General features: G+C 59.1%; 1 protein-coding gene across 1 annotated transcript in view; it reads right to left on the reverse strand.

Moving 5' to 3' along the window:
* Positions 1-5096: 5096 nt before the first annotated feature.
* Positions 5097-20605, reverse strand: part of ENDOV (endonuclease V) — a 42678-nt gene continuing 27169 nt past the window's right edge. The window contains exons 11-12 of the transcript XR_005199507.1: positions 10865-10879; positions 5097-5107 (exon numbers count right to left, since the gene is read on the reverse strand). The gene's annotated coding sequence lies outside the window, so the exon portion shown is untranslated. The remainder of the gene's footprint in view (positions 5108-10864; positions 10880-20605) is intronic.

Consider the following 20605-nt stretch of genomic DNA (forward strand, 5'->3'; position numbering starts at 1 on the left):
GTCTCCCCAGAAGTTTCTCAGCCACCATGTAAACGGGGTTCAGACAGGCTCTTGGGGGGTCTCCACCCTGGAGGTCAAGAGCCCCCACGGTGACCTCTTCAGCATTCTCCTGCTGAGAGGAGGGTGTGCGCGAGAGGAAGCGCCACAGTCCCAGCCTTGGAGACACACAGTCGTTTGCTTCTGTCCTGAAAGCGCCTGGCCCAGGCGTCCAGTGGCTGTTGGCAGCAGAAGAGGAGAGGCCCCCGGAGGCCGGCTGCAGCCCAGAGTCCGTGAGGGCGAGTTGTGGGGGGACAGTATGAGTCTGCGTGCTCGTGTGCCTGGAGGACATTGCCAGAGAAGCCGTCTGTCCCCTGCTGGATTTCTGTGCTTCCCAATTCAGGCCAAGGTGGGGGGCCATCTGCCGAACTGGGAACAGAAAAAACACTTTCGCTGTGCAGAAAATTGGCTTCCAAGGAGAGGCAGTGCTCGGTACAGAACCAGCCAAGAGCAGTGCAGGCTGACAAAGCGGGGGCTGCTCGGCCAGGGCAGGGCTGCCCCTCCACCCTCTGCTCCCAGCGCCCCCTGGCTAGGCTTCAGCCTGCAGACCACCCAGCCCCTCCGATGTATCAAGCCCCTTCTTAGGGGCCTTTGCATAGAGGCTGCATGTGGGGGCTGCTGCCCCTCTTATTTATTTACTTATTCTTTGAGATAGACTCTTACCCAGGCTGGAGTGATGTGTCATGATCCCGGCTCACTGCAGCCTCCGCCTCCCGGGTTCAAGTGAGTCTCTTGCCTCAGCCTCCTGAGTACAGGTGCGCGCCACCACGCCTGGCAAATTTTTGCATTTTTAGTAAAGACGGGGTTTCACCATGTTGGCCAGGCTGGTCTCGAACTCCTGACCTCAGGTGATCCGCCCGCCTCGGCCTCCCAAAATGCTGGGATTATAGGCTTAAGCCACTGTGCCTGGCCTTCCTCTTTCTTTTAAAAATGCTCCTATTCTAATGAGACATAATTCACAAACCATGCAATTCACCCATGTAAAGCGTGCAACTCAATGGCTTTGGGTATAGTACAGTACTAATTTGTAAAAATTGTGGTAAGTGTAAATAACACCAAACGTACTGTGTTCACCATTTTTAAGTGTACAATTCAGCGGCATTAAGGACAGTCACAATGTTGTACAGCCACGAGGACCACCTATTTCCAAAACCTTTTCATTACTGCAAACAGAAACTCTGGCCCCATGAAGCAACAACTAATCTCCGTTCCACCCCAAAGCCTGGCTGCTGGGTGCCTCTACTTTACTTCCTCTGCTGCGCATTCGCCTGCTCGGGGCGCCTCACAGCAGTGGCATCGGACAGGCTGTCCAGGTGCCCGGCTTCTTTCACCCAGCGCCGTGTTGTCAGGTTCAGCCACGCTGTAGTGCGTGCCAGGGCTTCCTTCCTTCCCACAGCTGAAGAAGACTCTTCTGTGTATACAAACCACGTGTTGTTTCTCCATTCTGCTGTGGAAGGACAGGTGGGCTGTGTCCAGTTTCTGGCTGTTGTGAATAACGCTGCTGAGAACATGGGTGCCGGTGTCTGCTGGAGGCCTTGTTTTTGAGTATATACTCAGAAGTGTAATTGCTGGATCATATGAGAATTCTATGTTTAGCTTTCTTGAGGAGCTGCCAAACTGTCTTCCATGGCAGCTCACCATGTTCCGTTCCCACCAGCAGTACACAGGGGTCCGACGTCTCCACGTCCTCCCCAACACCTGCAATTCTCTGGTTTTTAGACAGCAGCCATCCTAATGGGTGTGAATTGGTGCTTCGCTGTGTTTTTGCTTGTTTGTTTTTGAGACGGAGTCTCAGTCTGTCATCTAGGCTGGAGTGCAGTGCACCTGTAATTCATCCTGAGTAGCCGGGATTACAGATGAGCGCCATCATATCCAACTAATTTTGTGTTTTTAGCAGAGACAGCATTTCACCATGTTGGCCGGGCTGGTCTCAAACTCCTGATCTCAGATGATTCACTTGTCTTGGCTTCCCACAGCCTTGGGATTACAGGCATGAGCCACCTTTCCCGGCCTCTCATTGTGGTCTTGATGTGCATTTACCTGATGGTGAGCAAGGGCGAGTGATGGTTAGTGAGTGATGGTGAGTGACCGTGAGTGACACTGAGTGATGGTGAGTGACAGTAAGTGATGGTGAGCGATGGTGAGTGAATGATAGTGAGCAATGGTGTGTGATGGTGAGTGATGATGGCGAGTGATGATGGTGAGTGATGGTGAGTGATGATGCTGAGTGATGGTGAGTGATGATGCTGAGTGATGCTGAGTGATGGTGAGTGATGATCCTGAGTGATGGTGAGTGATGACGGTGAGCATCTTTCATGTGCCCCCTGGCCATTCACAGATCTTGTGAGAAATGTCTATTCACACCCTCGGCCTTTTGGATCAGGGTTGCAGTCGGTGAGTTTGCAGAAACCCTTTATATAGTCTGGATGTTAATCCCTTATCTGGGAGATAATTTACAAGTATTTTCTCCCATCCTATGGGTTGTCTTTTCACTTTACTGATAGTATCTTTCGCTGGGATGGGGTCTGATCTAGATTCCTTTTATTTCCTGTGCTTTTGATGTTGTATCCAAGAAATCATTTGCTTCACTAAATCCTACTCATCCCTGGCCCTCACCCCCAGTATAAACTTGTCCTCTTTGCCATTCTGCCCCGTCGCACCTGACCTTCCCTTCCAGGGCGAACCACACTCTCTGGGTCTGTACAGTCCCCCACTCAGGATATGCACCCCGCAGGCAGGGGTCTTGTCTGTTTTGTTCCTCATAGAAATCCCTTCTGGCGTGAACATTCTTGGCTCTGGGCTTTGCTCTTCAGAATTTTCCTTCTCTAAGAATCACAGAATGTTAGCGCAGATGTAGAGAGAAGAAAAAAACAGAAGTGCTCTTTGCAATAAGAACGAACTGCTCCACATCAGAGGGAAACGGCGTGACTCTCGGGCCAGCCTGGCTCTGTTTGGGAAAACACCCCAGGGGCTCTTCTGGATCTGAAGGGTGGTCCCTACTTTCTCCCCTGCCTTCAGGGGCCCAGGCTGGAAGGACAAGGTAAAGGGCAGAGAGTGCTGAACTGCTTGGACAAAAATTGAAAGGGACTGTGGTTTTCACAGACATCCTGGGAGAGAAGAGGTGAGAGCCCATGGAACTGGGAGTTAGCAGAAGAGGTGACAGGATCAAGAAGGGCAGAGAGAGACAGCTGAGGTCATAGGGAGGCACCCAGCTGCCAAAAGGTGCCCCCTGTTGCCACCTGTAAAGAGTTCTGTCCCGTTACTGCAAACATCAGCACATGCCTGCTGCCCTGGTGGCCCGTGAGAACGATGCTTCACAGGAAGGAAGGAGCTAGGTTGTGTCCAGCTCAGACCACCCCCGGAGCCCACCTTGGAAGCCGGAAGTGCACAGGGAGCCAGCAGGGAAACGGGATCCTCCCTGACCCTGGGCTTCCACCGCGTGGGGGTGGGAACTGCATTGGGTGGAATATGTCACCCCAAATCCATGCCCTCCCAGAACCTGTGTCTAGGGCTTCCTTTGGAAACAGGGTCTTTGTAGCTGCGATCAAGTTAAGATGACAGCAGGGTGGATCAGGGTGGGCCCTGAGTCCAGTGACTGGGGCCCTGATAAGAAGAGGGGAGGAGGCCGAGGCGGGCGGATCATCTGAGGTCAGGAGTTTGAGACCAGCCTGACCAACATGGTGAAACGCCATCTTTACTAAAAATACAAAAATTAGCTGGTCATGGTGGTGGGCGCCTACAATCCTAGCTACTTAGGGGGCTGTGGCAGGAGAATCACTTGCACCTGGGAGGGAGAGGTTGCAGTGAGCCAAGATCGCACCATATTGCACTCCGGCCTGGCAACAGAGCAAGTCTCCATCTCAAAAAAAAAAAAAGAAGAAGAAGAAGAAGAGGAGAGGACACAGCTGCACACCTGGGTAGGAGGCGGCAGAACGACAGAGGCAGAAGCTGCAGTGATGTCTCTGAACCAAGGGCCACCAAGGACTGCCAGCAGCCACCAGAAGCAGAAAGGGAGGCGTGAAATGGACTCTCCCTCCGAGCCTCCAGAAGAAACCAGCCCTGCTGACCCCTTGACTGTGGACTTCTGCCTTCCAGAACTGCCACAGGATGAGTCTCAAGGAGCCTAGCTGCTAATGTTTGTTTTGGCAGCCCCGGACAGCGGAGCGTCCTCCGGCCGGGGGACTGGGGAGTCCCAGGCGGCTGACTGGCCTGGCCGGGGGGGTGGCTGATCCTGCTGTAAGAAGATGCCAGACCCACTTTGAGTGTGGCAGAGGCCAGGGTGGGAGCTCTCCAGGGCTCCGGGGTCTCCAGGCTGCTGGCCCCTTGGCACCTGGCCATAGAAAGGGGAGGCCTAGAGGCTGTCAGGTCCAAGCCATGTATGGATTCTGTGCCCGCCAGCAGCCAGCTTTGGTCCTGGAGCAGAGCCAATGGCCCAGAGCAGGATCACCGACACTAAAGGACATCTGAGGAGCTGGGAGGGTGAAAGCCACATGGGAGCCATCCTGCCCCAGGACAAAAGGGACTTGTCACCCAGACTCTCCCTGTTGTGGGAATTCAGTGGTAGACAGGCAGAGAGACCAGAAGACCCCAGGGTTCCAGTAGGTGGAAAGGAAGATGGCAATAACAGCCACCAAGGGGACAGCACAGGGACAGAGAGTGAGAGCAGCAATGCGGAAGGGCCAGAGTCAGCCCTGTGGGTCCCTGAAGCAGAGGCTCCAGGCAGGGGCCCAGTGACCATGAAGGGTCCGAAGGAGGAAACTGCTCGGCCACACAGGAAACCAGCTTATCAGGAAGAGTGTGGACAAGAAGGGCAGTGGCAGGTGAGCCAGAGGCAGCTGGGGCTCAGGCAACACCCAGGTCTGGAAAGACGAAAAAGCCACCCGCCCTGGCTTTGAGCAGAGGAGAAATGGAAGTGATTTGGAGACACTTTCTGGAGGAGTAGCCAGGAGGATCTGTCTGGGGGCGGAGGTGAAGGCAGCGGAGGTGAAGGCAGCTGGGGAAGATCCCCCCTGCGGGAACATGGGGTGGGGCAGGAAGAGAACATGCAGATGGCCTCTGTGTGCCAGAACTGCTTTCCAGGAGCTTCTGACAGGAGACCGCAGCCGAGGACAGCTGGACAGGGCTGTTGCTCCACCAGCTCCAGGCAGCCTGGTGAAGCTGAACCCCCAGCCGAGAAGGGCAGAGGTGCCCACTGCCACCGCCACCCTAACTCCCTCTGAGCAGAGGGGCCACCACACTCAAGACAGGCTTTAGGACAAGAGTTGGAGGGAAAGACGAAATCAACACGGCTCTGCAGGCACCAAGGAGCCAGGACACATGGAGGCTGTGCAACCATTCCCCAGATATCTGACGTGGGCAGCAGCATGAAAGGCTGCTTGGAGGGGCGGTGAGGTCATTCCCACGATTCTGGAGAAGGCTCAGGGGACTGTGTGCTCGTCGGGGAGGGCTGAGGGGCCAGACTTGTGGATCACTAGCAGCTGGGTCAGAGGTGGCGCTCACCACCGCCCCAGTTCACACTGCCTCTGACCTGTGCCTAGGAGGGCAGGCTGGCCTTCCAGGGGGCCAGGACAACAGTGGCCCTGGCCCTGCCTGCTAGAGTGAGACATATGGGATGCACGTGTAGGCGTGTGTCCTCCTTTGATTACTGGTGCCAGGGGGTCCCGAGATGCCCAGCGAGTGCAGAGGCAGAGGCTTGGCATTGGCCGTTGCTACCCCTTTCCCCAACCGGACTGCTTCTCCTTCTTCCAGGACCCAGCCACACCTGGAGGGTGGAGCCTCTGGGGTTGCTTGAACTTCCTCCCCCCCCACCAATGCACTAGTAGACCCCTCAGGCCTCATGGAGACACTCTCCACCCACCCCACCCCCCTCTCCCCTTCACCCCTGACCTAGGAGGTCAGAAGAATTTGGTACTATGGAAAGGAACATGGGGCATGGAGCACTTGAGGGCACTCCCAGGACCCCCTCCGCAGGGGAAGGTGGCGCTCTGGGGCCAGAGGCTACAACAGCATCAGTGCACATTTGTCCCTGGGCTGCGGCTGTGAATGTGCTGAAGGGGTGAGGCAGGGATGGGGTGTTAGGGAGGAAAGGGAACTCTTTGTGAGTCACATTTCAGACGCCTCCATTCCCATTCATACATTAGGGTCTGTGGGGGATTGGGGCACGTCAATACATTGACAAAAAAAATGTATATGCAATATAAATGCATTAAGAAAAAAAGAGTCCCCAAGAAACTATTCTGAAATGTTAATAGTGGTTCTATGTGGCAGCGGGATCGAGGAGTTTTATACAGTACTTTCATGTGTTTTCCAAATGTTCTACACCAAGCACGTGTTAGTTACATAATCGAAAACTTATTTATTTATTTTTAAACCAAATTCTCCAGCCAACTGTGCTTTTCCCCAGTTGCAGTAACTTTCCTTTCAGTCAGGTTTCTGGGTGAACCCAAAGAACAAGGCGGCCTCCCAAGCCCACATCATGTCACGTTCATATTTTCATTCTCCCTCCGTTGGGCCGGCTCTGCGGAGGCCGAGCGCTGGGGCTGGGGCCAGAATAATGTCCCTGTCCTCAGGGATTTTCCAGCTAGTGGTCTTCTCCCGCTTCTCAACCCATCCCCTTCCCTGTCCGCCGAGGTCGGGCCATGGCGCGAGCGGGCCGCCCTCTGCCTCTGACAGGAGTGGCCTGGGGACCCTGGGCTGTGCAATCTCCCTCCTCCTTTCCCCTGCCGCTGACCCCAACTCTGAGCTGGCGGGGCAGGGAGGCCGAAAGGCCCTGTTGAGCGCTGGGTGCTGGGCAGCTGCCCTCTCCAAGGAGCCCCGGGGACCTCCGGCCAGAGCTAGGCCGGAGGCCGGTGATCAGAGGAAACAGGTGGCCGGGGGTGGCACGCGTGTCAGGAAGGGGCCAGGCCGCGGGGGACAAAGGGTCCGTAGTGGGGGGCGGCCATGGCTCTCCGCCTCCAAGGCGGCGGGTCGGGGCGGGTGTCAGAAGGCTCCGGTTGGGCTTTTTGCGGCCCTGCTTCCACCGCCCCCGAACTCCCCAGGAGCTGCAGGGAGCAACAGGGCACCCGCGACACAGGGACGCGCCGCGCGGGAGCGGAGCGGAAGCTGGGACCCAGCCCCGAGCGCAGGGGCGCCGCCGCGCCGGCTCCGGGAACGCGGACGCCGGGCGGGGTTGCCACAGCAACGCGGACAGGCGCACGGCGATTGGTGGAGCCGCGGAGAGGCGGGACTCGGGAAGCATCTCGCGAGAGTTCGTCTACGCGGGCTTCCGGCCGGTGCTGACCGCAGGGGCCGACGGGACGAAGGTTCCGGCGTGGCCCAGGTGGCTTCCACCGCCACGCGTTTCGGGGCGCTGGGCACCGGGCGGGCTGGCAGGGCTGGTGCGAGGCTGCAGGCGGAGAGAGTCCCCGGGGTCGGCGGTGGCCGGGGACGCCGAGCTCAGGGAGGAGGCCGATTCGAGCGCGGCCCCGCAGGGCCCTGTCTCCCCTTCGCCTCGGCGGGTCCCGTCGGGCCGCCTTGAAGTGCCCGGCGCCTGCTCCTTGCACCTGCTAACGAAACGAGCCCCTGCTGTTCCCCAGCTTCGTAAACGGCGCCCCTGACCCTCCCCAGTTCTCAGGCAGAGCCTTGGCGGCCTCCCTGACCCCTGACCCCTGACCCTGGCCCCTGCATCCAGCCTGGCAGCACGTCCTGTTGGCTGTGCCTTCGACATTTCCCCAGACCTGACCTCTTCTCCCACCTCTGCCACCGCCCTGCTCCCAGCCGGCTTTTCCCGCCGAGGTGACTGCAGTAGCCTCTCAGCTGCCACCTTTTTCTCCTGAGTCTCCTCAACCCAGAAGCCAGAGCGACCTCAGGAGAGAACAGGGGCTTCACGGCCCAGCACGGTTCCACTTCCCTCAAGGCAAGGTCCCCACCGTGCCTGCAGGCCTCCCGAGTCTCTCCGCGGTGGTCTCCGGACCTACTTGCCCTGTCATGCCTGGGAGAACACCTTTGCACCTGCTGTTCGGCGGCTTGCAACGCCGCAGGTTTCCAGGGTGACTCCCACTTCCTTAGTGAGGTGACCACCTACTGAAAACCGTGTCCCCTTCCTATACAGATGGCCCTGTCATATGAGGTTACATCCCCATAAACCCATCATAAGCTAAAGCGTTAAGGCAACTTACAGTGGGTTTATCCGGATGTAACCCCATCCGTAAGCGAAGGAGTCTACTGAATGTGTGCGGCTTTTGCACCATGGCAAAGTCAAAATGTAAGTCAGACTGGAAGTCCAGGGCGCCTGCACTCCGGCGCTGTCCTTCCACAGGTCTTAGCGCCATGCAGCAGGTCGATAATGAACTTATTTGATGTGTATTTTCTGAAGGCGCCAGGACAGCAGAGTTTCTCTCTTATTCAGATCACCATGGGTGCTCAGTAAGCACTGTAGACTGAGGAGGTGTGTGAGGGGTCTTTCTTCCTCTCCCTCTTCCTCACCCCGGAATGGGTGAAGGTGAAGTCCTGTAAGGCAGGAGCTGGATCGAAGAAATGTCCCTGGTCTTGTCTGTGTGCAGACTATTGTTTGAGGACTCTGCTCCAGTTCCAGCAGTGACTGGTGACTCCTTTGGGTGACTCTCCGGAAGGAAGGGTGCCAGCATGGACTGGTGCCTGCTTGCCAGATGCCCTGAACAGCTCATTCCTCAGGAGGCCAGGGGCACCTCAGGAAGTCCTGTCAAATGCAGTCACTCTCAGAACCTTCTGGGCTGAAAGATGTCATTGATATATGCTGGCAGCCCTGCCCAGCACTGTGCTAGGTGTTGAATTGGCTGGAGAACACCTGATATCACCCTCAAGGCCCCTTAGTCTGGCAGGAGGGAACAACGGGGAAGAGGCTGGTGGAAGGCATGGAGGAGGAGGGTGGGATCAGTTTCCAGGGTGGGGTCTCTGGAAGTCTTCTCAGGGGTTCCCCGGGGGTCATTTCTGCCTGCAGTAGCAGGTGTAAGGCATAAGCCATGGACGGGAAGGGAAGGAGCCGTCACTGATCCCTTCCACTGTGCTGATATGGCTCTCGGTGTCGAGCTCACATTTACATGATTAGCCTTCCTTTATGAAGGAGGAAACAGGCTCAGAAAGCCCCTGACCCAGGTTCCACTGCTAGTAAATGCAAGATTCAGATCTTCAGTAGAGCTCCTTGGGGCTGGGAAGCCTGTGCTCTTCCCAGGGCGTGATGCCACTTCCCAGGCAGGAAGCCAGACAGGCATCCAGGGCTGCTGTGAATCGCATGCAAATGTCCGGAGAATTGGCTTCCCTGTGGGCCCGGCACTGGGAGAGGAGCTCTGTGCCAGGCATGTGGCTTGGGCAGGCCAGGGCAGCCCATCTGCCAGCCAACCTTGTGGGAAGGAGACCATAGGCCACCCCACAGCCAGATGCTCCAGGCATCTCCTTCGGGAGAGGAGGTCACCTGGTTCCTCTCTTCCCTCCCATCCAGTTCCAAAGTCAAGGTTTCCAGGGTTGTGTCAGCAAGGGGCCATGCTGGCACCGTCCCTCTGGCCCAGAGCATTTTGGCCAGGGATGGACATCTGGTCTGCTTTGACCCCCATGGCCAGGACATCTGTGGCCCGACAGAACTCAGTGTCAAAAAGAGTCAGTACCAGGGAAAGGCCACGCTCTGCAGTGCCTGCCAGGTGGCAGAGGATCCCTGACAGCCCAGCTGGCATCTGCCCTTGCCACTGAGGCTTCCTGAGGGCAGCCCCTGAGGGCCTGGCATGCCAGGGTTCCCCTTCTGCCAGGCAGTGGCTGTGTAGGCTGAGGGAGGGAGGAGCTGGGCGTTGGCCATGACTGACGGTGTCAGGTCAGTGGGATCTGGAGCCCACAAATGGTGGAGGCACAGCCCCCACCCCTTGCCTGTGACGTGCTCTGCCAGTGGGCAGAGGCATCCAGCCTGCTGTGTAGAAGCTGGAGCTACAGACTGGCAGAGGGAGAAGGGGAAGAGATGGCGTCATTTTACAGACGGGAAAGCTGAGGCCCTGAGCAGGGGTGGATGTGCACAGATGCTCCGTGGGCTTTCTGGTATTTACTCCTCGGCCCAGGGTCCATTTTACAATGAAGGAATTAGGGCTCAAAGGAAATGAAGTGACGTTTCCAAAGTCCCCTGGTTAAGCCAGTTATCTGGCCCTGGCTGGCACAGATCTGAGAGGGGGGCAAAGCAGGCCCTCAGGCCAGGGCCCGGCTTGCTCACTCAGCCACAGCAGGGGAGAGTCGGCCTGAGGCAGCAGGCTGAGGACAGCAGAGCGCAGGGTCAAGGGTGACCCTCCTCCCAGAAACAAGATATGGTGAGGTCCCAGATGGGCTGGGAGGTGGAATGAGGGCTTGGTTCAAGGGAGCCTGCTGGCTGGGCCCCAAAATCCACCTGGGAACAGCCCCCTAGGTGTGCCCTCAAGCTGCTAACCCCTAGTCTGGCTGCCGCCACTCGCTCCTCAGCACTTCAGTGGTCAGGGTGTCTCCTTCCTTGCTCCCTCCTTACCCCTCTTTTGGCACCGGCAACCAGGCCTCTGGGAGGCCAGAACTCTTCCCACAGCCTCCTTCAGGGCTTCCTGCCCAAGGCGGGAGTTGATCTCTCAAGGGTGAGTGGGACTTGCGGCCGTGCTATCAGCAGTTCCTGTCTGTATCAGTTAGCTTTGGCTGTGTAACAAATTGCCCCCAAATCTAGAGGCTTCACACAGCTACTGTCTCTTATCCCTCACAAGTCCCTGGTTTGCCTGACCAGTTCTGGTGTGAGCTTCCCTGCTCAGGGGGTGGCTCCGTGACCCCAGAGCCCTGACTGGAGCTGCTGCCTGCAGCCCTGCGTGCTGGTTCTCACCACGCTGTGTCCCCGCCCCTTCCAGCCCGTGGAGTCACACATCACCACCTAGCCCCTGAAGACACACTCATGGAACCTCCAGCCAGGCGTCCAGACGAAGCCACCAGGGTGGCTCCTCTCAGCCCTGCTCCTGACCAAAGCTTCCTGCCTGTCACATGTGGGGACCACCTGCAGGCAGCTCTGTCCTGAATGCCATTCCAGCCACTGAGGGGAGTCCCCACCTTCCCCGGCATCGTCACCATCAGCCTTAACAATAGTGTGACTTGGTTAAGCTCCTCCAAGGGCCAGGAAGGTCAAGCTGGGGCAGGAAGGAGCAGCCTGTACCAGGTAACTGTGACACAGCCGACAGCCGACGGGCAGAAGAGAGGTGCCCGTGTCCCCTCCTATTGGGACCAGAGAAGGCCTCACAAGGTAGGGGAGGGTCGGATCCCAAGGTAGGAGGAAGCACCGTGGGTCCCGGGGTCCCTGCACTGTAAGGGAGGGTCCCTCGGGGGCCAGGAGCTACATCAGGAGTGGCGGGAAGACTGCATTTGGGGGCCCTGGAAGCCAGGCTGAGTCGTCTGCCTTTGTGAGAGATGGGGAAGTGTGCACGGGCTCTGAGCCCAAGCCTGCCAGGAGCACAACAGAGCTTCAGGAAGCAGCTTTCCAGCAAGTGCTGGGAGCTTTCTTGGAAGCAGGCTGAGTATAAATTATAAATAAACAAACCAGAACCCTGCAGCGATGTGGGCCGGTTGGGAAGAGGGGAGAGACGGGAGGCAGGGCCTGGTTAAGGTGCTAAGGCAGCCCCTGGCCTGGCCCCGCCAGCCCTCCCACCTTGCCCTGCACCCCAGCCTCGGGAACTCAGCGGCCTCCCTGCTCATCGGCAGGGGCCTCGGGCTTCTGGGGCCGACCTTGGCCAGGCTGCAGAGGGGGGCCCAGTGCAGACCCCTACTGTGGGACTGGGAGGCCCGCCCGCACCAGAGGGGAGGCCCAAGTCTTTCTCACACCAAAACAGGCCCCGTGGCCACTCATCCGTGTGGGAGGTGTCTCACCAAATGTTTGAAGGGGGAAAAAAATCCCATTTTCTAAGTTTTTTTTTTCTCTTTCTATTTTTTGATTATTTTTCTAGATGACTTCATTTCTAAGAAGGGGGTAGTGTAGAGAAGGAGGACAGGGGGAGGGAGGACTTGGGCCCTGAGGAGGCTGCCGGGGACCGGAGCAGCGGGGAAGGAGAGCGGGAGCCAGGCCCAGGGAAAGCCCAGGCCTCATCAGCCTGGGGAGCAGGGGGCTGGTGTGTCCCGAGCCCAGGTGTGACCCCAGCCCTGGTGTGACCCGAGCCCAGGTACGTCCCAAGCCCAGGTGTGACCCAATCCCAGGTGTGACCCCAGCCCTGGTGTGACCCGGGCTCAGGTGTGTCCCAATCCAAGGTGTGTCCCAAGCCCAGGTGTGACCCAATCCCACATGTGACCCCAGCCCCAGTGTGACCCGGGCTCAGGTGTGTCCCAATCCAAGGTGTGTCCCAAGCCCAGGTGTATCCCAATCCCAGATGTGACCCCAGCCCCAGTGTGTCCCGAGCTCAGGTGTGTCCCGAGCTCAGGTGTGTCCTGAGCCCAGGTGTGACCCCAGCCCCAGTGTGACCCGGGCTCAGGTGTGTCCCAATCCAAGGTGTGTCCCAAGCCCAGGTGTGACCCGAGCTCGGGTGTGTCCCAATCCAAGGTGTGACCCAATCCCAGGTGTGACCCCAGCCCCAGTGTGTCCTGAGCTCCGGTGTGTCCCAATCCCAGGTGTGACCCCAGCCCCAGTGTGTCCGGAGCTCAGGTGTGACCCGAGCCCAGGTATGACCTGAGCCCAGGTGGGCCCCAACCCCAGGTGTGACCCCAGCCTCAGTGTGACCTGAGCTCAGGTGTGTCCCAATCCAAGGTGTGACCCCAGCCCCGGTGTGACCCAAGCTCAGGTGTGTCCCGAGCCTAGGTGTGACCCAAGCCCAGGTATGTCCAGATCCCAGGTGTGACCCAAGCCCAGGTGTGTCCAGATCCTAGGTGTGTCCCAAGCCCAAGTGTGACCCGAGCTCAGGTGTCTCCCGAGCTCAGGTGTCTCCCAAGCCCAGGTGTGTCCCAAGCCCAGGTGTGACCCAAGCTCAGGTGTGTCCCGAGCCTAGGTGTGACCCAAGCCCAGGTGTGTCCCGATCCCAGGTATGACCCGAGCTCAGGTGTGTCCGGATCCCAGGAGTTACCCAAGCGCAGGTGTGACCGGAGCTCAGGTGTGTCCCAAGCCCAGGTGTGTCCTGAGCCCAGGTGTGACTCCAGCCCCAGTGTGACCCGAGTTCAGGTGTGTCCCAATCCCATGTGTGACCAGAGCCCAGGTGTGCCCTGAGCCCAGGTTCCTGAGTGCTGCTGTGAGTACATCTCCCTCCTGATCCCCCACGGGCCTGCTGGCTGCCTGCACTCCCACAAGGCCTTGGGGTGGGGAGGAAGTCGGCTCTCCTCCAGCAGAGTTTGGGAGGGGAAGGGTCTTCAGGCCTTCACCCCAGATCCCTGGCGTGTGACCCTCCCACCCCCCCCCACCTGTCCCAAGGTCAGAGCTAAGAGCGGTCTCCAGCCACACACACCACTTGGAACCGGCAGAACCCACTCTGGCCAGCTTAACGGAACCCAGTGCAGGATATTAGGAGGCTTATAGAACCTTCTGGAAAGCCTTCACAGCCACACAGCCAGGAGCAACGGCCCGACCACGCAGCCTCCCCGACCACACAGCCTCCCCCACGGGGCATGAACCCGCAGAGCACACCTGCTGTTCTGAAGCCAGGCCCTGCCGCTGTCCCTGATGGTCAAGGGATTCTGGAGGCATCGGCTTCCTGGCATTTCACACCCCTGAGGCTGAGGCTGGCAGGTGTGGGTGGGGCTGCTTCCTGTGCCTGGGCTGGGCTGCAAGGGAGGCAGGCAGGCCCCAGGGCTCTGACTTGTGCCTGAAGAAGGTGGGGCTCTATAAGGCAGGAAGCCCCTCAGGCACAGGACAGTGTTCAGGAGGTGGTGGCCATCCCAGCACCCCCTGAGCCCTGAAAGATTTTTCCAACCACAATACCCAGCAGCCCTCTGGGCTGCAGGGACGGAGCCAGCCTGGGCTCTCGTCTGAGATGGGAATGGCCACTGATGGCCTCTGTGCCCTGGGGACTGAGATGGAACAAACACCTGGTCTGAGGTGAGAGCTGTCACCAGGCCAGAGGGGAGCTGGGGTCCTGGGAGCCTTGTCCATCCACCCTCACTGCCCCTGAGCTCTGCCTGGGCTGGAGAGACGGGAGAGGAGGCTGTCTCCGTCTCCCGGGAGGGGCTGCCATAACAAATTAGCGTCTACCTGATGGCTGAAATCAACTGACATTTATTCGGTAACAGTTTTGGAGACCAGAAGACCAAAATCCTTCTGGGTCCCCACTGGGGACCCTGTCCCAGGCCGCTGTCCCAGCTCCCATGGGTGCTGGGACCTCAGCGCTCCTCGGCCTGTGGACACGATTCTCCCACCTCTGCCTTTGCCTGTGGGCGTCTGGGTTTCACATCTCCCTCTGCCTTTCTCTTTTGAGGACACCTGTCAATGGAGTTAGGGTCAACCCTTTGTGCAGGATGATTTTATCTTGAAATCTTTAACTTCATTCCATCTGCAAAGACTAATTCCAAAAAAGGTCACATTCTGAGGTTCTGGGTGGACACCTCTTTTTGGGACCACCATTCAGGGCACTACCATAGGCATGAGAGACTGGTACAGGACGGGCAGAGGGGGAGGGAGGAGAAGACAGATGGGACCTCGGGGGCAGGAGGGGCCAGCTGCCTGGGGACTGTGGTCCTGGATGTGGGATTGTCTGTCCTCTTACACCTGGGCCTGCTGGTGACTGCCAGATGGTGTTTTCCACCACCCCTGGCCTCCTCACCCCTGTCTGGCATGTCCCAGTTCCAGATGCCATGAGCGCCCCATCCCCCCAACAGCTCCCACACCCCCTCCGAGCCTCAAAGCCCTGAGGTCTCCTGAGTCCCGGAGGCAAGGGAAGCTGCTCCATTCTTTCTCATGTCACTGAAGGCAGAGTCATCTGAAGGGGCTCACGATCCCCTCATCTCCCGACTCCCCATCCCCCACAGCTCTTCTTTCTCCTCCCCAAAGCCCCGCTGTGGAGTTTAAGCCATTTCTTCTGATGAGGATCTCAGAGACGAAGACGCATCAGGGTGCACAGGGGCATGGGTCAGGCGAGCAGGAAAATGTCTGCACGCATTTCGCTGTTCCTGCTGTCTCGACAGGACCTCAGAACTGCCTTTGAGGGAGACCCAAGTCCCATTTCAGGGATAAGAAGAGACGTTTAATGCCTTGCTCGAGAGTTCACACAAACAAAGCTGGGACTTGAACCTGAAATGAGCAACTCCAGCTTTGACTGATTATTTTCTCTGATTCCCCCACAGGAGCTCAGTCCCGTGAGGAGTACTAATCCTGCTGAAATCCTCCTGGAGACAGGGAACCCACCACCTCCCAAAACATGGGCTAAGGCCAGGCCTGGTGGTTCACGCCTATAATCCCAACACTTTGGGAGGTCAAGGTGGGAGGAACGTTTGAGGCCAGGAGTTCGAGACCAGCCTGAGCAACATCTCAAGATGCTGTCTGTACCACACACACACACACACACACGCACACACACACACACACACCCCTGTAGTCCCAGCTACTTGGGAGGTTGGGGCAGAGGATTGCTTGAGCCCAGGAGATCAAGACCAGCCTGGGCAAAACAGTGAGACCCTGTCCCTACAAAAAAAAAATTAGCTGGGTGTGGTGGTGGCACGTGCCTGTGATTCCAGATACTTGGGAGTCTGTAGCAGGAGGACTGCTTGAGGCCAGGAGGTGGAGGCTGCCACAGGTGAGATCTCACCATTGCACTCCAGCCTGGGCAACAGAGCGAGACCCCATCTCAAAAACAAAAATCTCTGTGAGCTCTACCAACGGTCCTAAGTGCCGAGACCTTATTTCATGGAGGGAAAGCCCTTCTGTCTCCAGGGAACTCAGCCCACTGGCCTTGGCGATGGGCCATGCTCCTGGCCTGGGAGTCTTCTCTAGGACAAATTGTCTGTTTCTTAGCCCGCCCTTGAAATGTTAGGGCTCTGGGCCCCTCCCCCCAGGAGGGTTTCTGGCCCAATCTGCAACTCGCCGTGTCCTTGAGTTGTGAGGCAGCTGGGGAGGGTGACTTTGGACAGGTGTCCCAGGCACTGTGCCTGAGTCAGGTGCAACTAAGGGATGGGCTCTGCCTACTTGGAAGGTGACAGAGTCTGTCTGCCTAGGGCCACAGTCCAAGGGCGAGGCCCTTTTGGGGTGCTTGTTATGGCATCTGGTCATCAGCCACCTTGGCCCCTGCAAGCTGGGGCCACCCATGAGCACTCCCGAGCACAGCCTGAGAGGGGTCTGCCGGCGTCCCAGGAGCCACCCTGCCAAGGCTCAGAGGCGATGTCATACTTTGGAAAAGAAAAAGAAAAAAAAAAAGGCAACCACCAACAAACTGAGAGGCTGAGTCACAGCCAGGCGGAGGCATCTGTCAGATCCAAGAGAGCCGTGGTGGGGAGGGGGGCCCCCTTAGGCTCGGAGCAGGAGGGGGCACAGAGCGGCCACCTGCCCTGATTCCCTGCACTTTTGGAAGCACCAGCAGCCTCTCCTGGAGTGGGGTGCCCTTCCAGTGGGGTGCTCTGGACAGGGAGCCCAAGGGGTTGAGCAGACCTCGGGCTCAAATTCCAGCTCAGCCACTAATCAGCCCCCGGCACAGGCCAGCTGCCCCAGCTTGCTCAGCCTCAGTACCCTCTTCTGTCTAGTGCGCATAAAGGCAGCTCTTAGCATTCCTGTGCGAATCACAGAAGGGCTGAGTGCTCAGAGCAGCCTCCAGCACGCGACAGGGCCTGAGCACAGACAGCCATGCCCTGTTTACTGCCATCATGAAAGAAAAGCCCTGGGTGGGCTCTGCCTTCCGGGAGCAGGGATGCTAGGGGGTTTGTGGGGTCCTCCTCTCTGCTCACGGTCCTCCTGACGCCCCAGCAAATCAGCTCCCATGGCTGTTGGTGGCCTCAGGCTGTTTCCTTGCCAACTCTCCCACATTCCCTCCTTCCTCGGGTCCCAGCGCCCCTGAGGGGTCTTGGGTCCAGTGCCATGGGCTTTGGAGGAGCAGGGGCAGGGTGGGATCTTCTACCCTGGCTGGCATCCTGCCCAGCCTGGCAGGTCTCCTCACCTCGGGGCTCCTGCTGTAGCCAGGTAGGGCCTGGGGGAAGCTGGCAAGCTCCGAAGTGGCCTCACTTAACACACAGCATGGCCCCAGACTTTCTGGGAGCCACGGCCTTGGAGCAAGGGCGGAGGTGTAGCCCACGTGCCCGGATCAGTCTGGCAGGGTGTGCTGGCACCACCGGCAGGAGGCCCCTGCAGATGGCGGGCATCTGTTCGTGGAGGACGCCTTCATTCTGCCAAGGCACGGGGCTCCAGAGCGGGAAGGCACCCTCCAGACCATCCACACACACGGCTGGGGCCCGAGGCCTGCAGAAGGAAGGGACTTGCCCAGGGCCACCTGGTCAGGGGTAGCAGGCCTCCCAGCCCTCATCAGGACCTCTAAGGCTCTGTGTCCCCAGAGGCTGGGCCCACCTGAGTCCCTTGCCTAGGAACCAGCTGCACCGGCCTCTCCCCAACCCTGGAGCCCATGTGATCCTGGCCCCCCTCCTTCTGATGGCTCCCCCACCGGCGGGTGCCTGCCTCTCCCGCCCCCACACTCCCTGCGGGGAGGGGTTCCTATGGCACCCCTTCCCCCGCACACACTTAGCTCACTGGCAGCCCATCTGCCCCGAGACGGTGGCAGCAGATGCTTGGATGCACAGCGGTGCCTGCAACGCGGTCGGCCCAGTGCCTGTGGCGGGTGTGCACGCTGCCAGGCGGGGGGGCCTGGGCCCCGAAACACCCACCCGGCTGGGGCAGAGGCCGCTTGTCCAAGGCCAGGCTACAGACAGACCAGGACACCCAGGCGCCCCCAGTGCTGGGGACAAGGTGTCGGCAGGGCTGCAGTCAGAGCTGCCCTTGCAGCCCCTCTCCACCAGCACCCCCTCCGCACCTCTCCTGGGAGGGAACTAATGGGTGGCCACTCTCTAGCGGGCTGTACCCTCGCCTCCCTGATCCCCCAGGAAAGGCTCAAAGTGTTCAGGTTCTGCCCCCAGGTCCCAGCCACAAGGAGGCTGATGGATGCCACAGAGACACCCACAGGGGCTGCCACTGCCCAAAGTGCATAGGAGGGTTCGGAGCTTCCCAGCAGCACAGAGGGTCAGCCCCTCAGCTGGGGGTCAGGAGGCAGGCCCCTTACCCATAGCCTGTCTGAGTGCCTCAGCCTCTGGGGCCCCAGGCCCACCCTCCCTCCCACGAACGGGGGCAGGGGGCAGAGCTAGGTGCTAGGAGGTGGTGGCCAAGGCCCCTGAACGCACATGGCCAGTGGGTAGACAGGCCTGTTTTCCATGGCAGCAGCCTCCAGCCCTAGGTCAGGAGGGGAGAGTGCTGAGAGCCCCGGAGCCTGGCCTCTGGCGGGGCTCTCCCTGCACCCTACCCTGCCACAGGAGCAGGGCTTTGTCGTGCATGGGTCCCCAGGTGGGCACTGGAGGGCAAGCCCAGCATGGGGCAGGGTCCGAGGAGCCATGCACTGGTGGCTGCAGTGCCCCCGCTAATATGGGGGAGGTGTCGCCACCTCCAATAAAACAGAGGACTTGGGCTGAGCCTGGAGCCCTGGTGACTTGGGCTTCACCTTGGGCGGAATGTCCTGATTCCAGAAAGAATGAGAGCATCTCCAGGATCTGCTCTCGGGCTGTTCACGGCCTCTAGCCCAGCGTCCCGGGTGAGAGGCGTGGGGACGGGAGAGGAGGCTCCAGCTTTGAGAAGCACGGCCTGCTGGGCAGAGGGGAGCAGCTCGCCTCCTTAGGACCCCAGGAGCCGAGCCCCCAGGCATCTGAAAGCCACAGACTCCGGAGGAGCGGGCAGCCTCCCCTCCTCCCGGCGCCCCCGCAGTGTGAGCTGCAGACACACAGGCGCACCCGCACACACGCGCACGCCCCCGGGCCGCCTCTGCTCCCTTCGGGGCTTGTGTTTGCTGTGCTCCGGCAGGGCCGGAATGGGGACACGCTGCACTCTCGCAATTGGCAGTTTCTCCTGAGGCCCCCCCATGGAGGTGCCATATGTCCATGTCATGAATAGGCTCCGGGCTCCGTGCCACAGCTTGGGGGGCTGGGAAGAGGCAGCTGCCAATCACCTGCCAAGTAGGCAAGGGGAGGGGACTACCAGAGGGGCAGGGTGGGGGCACAGGCCAAGGCCTGGGGACAGGGTGGGGCCAGGCTTGGTCACTGGCTTTTACCAGGGTGGGATGCATCCCAGGCAACCCTGTGTTCCTTGCTGAAAACAAAGCAAAACCTAAAAAGTCCTGGGGTTTGACCTTGGTAAGTGACCAGAGTCCCCAAACCCTGCCCCTCAGCCTCTGGCCTGTCCATATGCCAGCTGTCAGCCCAAGCCACCTGCTCCAGGACAGCCCAAACCACCTGCTCCATGCGCCTCTGCCCCCGAATGTGCACCTGTGAGCCTTCACCAGTGAGGGGGCCCAAGGCCTCCCTTGCAGGGAGGAGAAGGAGGAACAGGTGCCACCGGCACAAATGAGAGCCAGGTACCGTTAGTTCCCACAACACTCCCGAGAACTGGGGATGATCATCCCCATTTTATAGATAAGAAAATGGAGGCTCCGCCAGGTTTTAATAAACTGTATCAAGGTCTCCCAGCGCAGCGATGACAGAGCCAGATTCTGCTCAGGTCCTGACAGTGCACGGCCAATGAGCCCTTGCCCTGAGCCTGGAGCAGCCCATCCCATGCTGTGCCTGGGCACCCTCTGCCTGGTAGCCACCCACCCTGCCCCTCGTCCCGGGGACCTGGCTGCTCCTCCTCCACCTCCCAGCTCCGTGACGCACTCTCTGTCCTGCCCTCTGCCCCCGGCTTAGAATGAACTCTTCCCTCCTCCTGCCAGCTCCGTGATGCTCTCTGTCCCCCACCGCACTTGAGAATGAACTCTTCTCTCTTCCCTGTCCTGAGGACGCTGTTACCCATCTTGGTCAGAGAAGACCACACGATACATGGACACCTGTCTGCAGTCTGCGCATGTGTCCCTCACTAACCCCAGCCCTCAGTCACCTCTCCCACCCGTGCCCGGTCTAGGTGTGACATGCCGGTGACTGTGGAGTGGATGAAGACAGAGGCAGGTGCAGGCAAGAGTGGTGTGCCAGGATCTTGAGGCCTGACTACAGAAGCTGTCGCCAGTGAAGCCTCGGCAGTGTCCCCCCGGCCCTAGGGGGTGGAGGGGCCCGCCCCACTCGGGGCTCCACAGGGCCTTTCTCTCATTCCTGGCCCTGCTGGACGCAGCGACGGTGGGTCTGATGAACTGCCCCAGGTTAATTGGCTCCCTCTCCCTGCCAGCATGACGGATTCTGCTTGACATTTCCCAGGATAGTTAATTGATAACCAAGTAATTTGTCATGGAGACCTCGTTATATGCCAACTGGGTCCCCTAAGCCGTTAGCGTCTGTGCCCCAGAAACAAGATTGGCAAGTTAATAATGGAACCTTAATCACGCTGTTCCCTGCTGGCACTGGAATGGAATTACCTGGAGACAAGATGAGACGCCGTGGCTCTCCACAGGCCTTGGAGATGAAGCTTCGTGAGAGATCCTGAAGCCACTGACCCTTCTGGAGAAGG

Source organism: Cebus imitator, unplaced genomic scaffold, assembly GCF_001604975.1.
Source record: "Cebus imitator isolate Cc_AM_T3 unplaced genomic scaffold, Cebus_imitator-1.0 Scaffold36, whole genome shotgun sequence".
NCBI lineage: Eukaryota > Metazoa > Chordata > Mammalia > Primates > Cebidae > Cebus > Cebus imitator.